This window comes from Neodiprion fabricii, chromosome 1 (assembly GCF_021155785.1).
Source record: "Neodiprion fabricii isolate iyNeoFabr1 chromosome 1, iyNeoFabr1.1, whole genome shotgun sequence".
In the NCBI taxonomy this organism is placed as follows: domain Eukaryota; kingdom Metazoa; phylum Arthropoda; class Insecta; order Hymenoptera; family Diprionidae; genus Neodiprion; species Neodiprion fabricii.
In genome coordinates this window covers 14,766,856-14,768,763 of record NC_060239.1, presented here as the reverse complement: position 1 = coordinate 14,768,763, position 1,908 = coordinate 14,766,856, and the positions used below count along the sequence as shown (strand labels likewise).

Genomic DNA, 1,908 nt, shown 5'->3' with positions numbered 1-1,908 from the left:
GACATAAAATTAAACGTTTATACTTACTAGACGATGGCATAACGAGCATAGCTCATGGCCAATTTTAAGGGGTAACGCCACTGTAACGGTCCAAAAAAAAGGTGTTTTCACGAATTTTTTGCTTCCAAAATTGAAGGTAATTGAAAAAAAACTTTTAAGGGTGTTATCGGGCATACATTAAACATTATTATCAAATTTTTTTACAGCAAAAAAAAAAACAAAATGGCGGTTCCACAGCTATCTTCCCGGCGCATGTTTTGCTTGCAGGGCTCCGCGGCACGCAGCACCACTGGTGCACTTTTGAATCTAGAACAAAAAAAAAAAAACCATCAATCTAGAGGGTTATAGCTAGAGAATGTCGATCGGATTTTAAAAATTATCAATTTTTGTGGATTTGGCGTGCGTTCGGAAAAAAAAATTGATTTTTGACGAAAAAACGACTAGTTTTTTGTTAATAAAAAATCAATAAATAAAGTTATTGAAAATCCCGATCGACATTCTCAAGATAATGTTAATGTTCACATCTGGTCAAAATTTCAAGTAAAAAAAATGAATATTGTTCGAGTGATGCTGCGTGCCATTTTGAAAAACCGTGTTTCGAGAAAAACGCGTTTAAAGTTTTGCGAATAGTTTTTTATTGGAAAAAATAAAAGAAAGAAGGTAAAAAAAATTTTTACCATTAGTCTGCAATCCCAGCAGCATACATTTGTCCTTCGATGGCCAAATTTTCGTCTTCTTCGTCTTTCCTGGTGGATTTTTGGAGCGCGCGCGCACTTTTTGCCGCGTCGCTCAGAGATGTCTCCGCGTGCGTAATGCGTTTGGCGTCGGCTTCGATGCAGAAATTATATAACTGTACACCAATTTCCACCTCCAACATCTTGAATATTTGAAGATATAAATTTGAAAAACTGGTAAATTCGAAAAATTAACGACGGAGCCAGGAATCGAACCTGGTATCTAGCGATGCTTTACCGGAGCCTTACTCCACTAGACCACCTAGCCGCCCTGACTCTGATGTAGTTAATTCCTCTCATCACCAGTTGGTTCAAATTTGTTTTCTTGTGCTGTTGTATGTGAATATCTTGTATGTATATCTTGAATATTTGCAAGACGTTCGTAAGGCCGCCATTGAATGTGCAAACAGCGATATCCATCGCGATATCTAGGACAATTTTTCCGCTTGAAGATGATTTGGGGGCCAAAAAAAATTTTTCTCGCACGGGACCTTTTTTTCCTCATTCTAGAGGGTTAAAACTATTTTTGAAGCCAATAAAAAAAAAATCGATTTTTCAAAAAATTTACAGTGGCCATACCCCTTAAGTAAAAAGTAGAATAATGAAAATTCCATTTTGAATAACCCGAAAAACAATCATAAAATGAAACATATAAACCTCACAAAGGCCAGGTTTCTAATCTAAATACAAGAGTCACAATTTTTCGCAATGCATTTCGAGTAAAACACAAAGATATTCCTTAATTATGAGGAAAAAGGAGGAAATAAGGTAAAAGAGTGTTTCTACTAACACAAAACTATACCTTATGTTAGGTGCTCCGATCTTTTTCCTCCCCTATATTTCCAATCACCTGTGACCTGTGATAATACTTACCGGTGATTTCTAAATTTTTAATGTGGGTTCGTCTCTTCCATTTCTCTAGCCACCCGTGGCTTGCTTTGAAATTTTCTGGTCCGCCGATTCGAGAGTTTATCACGAGAGCTTGTCGGTATAGCATTGGTCCAGAAACTGCAATGCCTTTGCAACCACAATCAGAAAGCCACGTGAATGATTCGGCGTCATTTGTTTCTGAAACTTTTTTCAATGTTTTAGAATGGCTCGTTTTGGCGGCATTCTTTATTATCTCCTCATTGGAATGTCCATTTGCTGAGAACACTTTTATTCAAGCCGTATT

The 1,908-nt window shown here is 37.0% G+C and overlaps 1 long non-coding RNA gene across 2 annotated transcripts; it reads right to left on the bottom strand.

The window, feature by feature from the left end:
* Positions 1-237: 237 nt before the first annotated feature.
* LOC124183922 lies at positions 238-1,006 on the bottom strand. 2 transcript variants are annotated; one of them, XR_006871087.1, is made up of 3 exons: positions 973-1,006; positions 678-877; positions 238-306 (listed from the first exon to the last, which is right to left on the bottom strand). It is a non-coding gene; the product is annotated as an uncharacterized LOC124183922 (long non-coding RNA). The 2 variants fall into 2 exon arrangements; XR_006871086.1 differs by having other exon boundaries at positions 951-985.
* Positions 1,007-1,908: the final 902 nt, after the last annotated feature.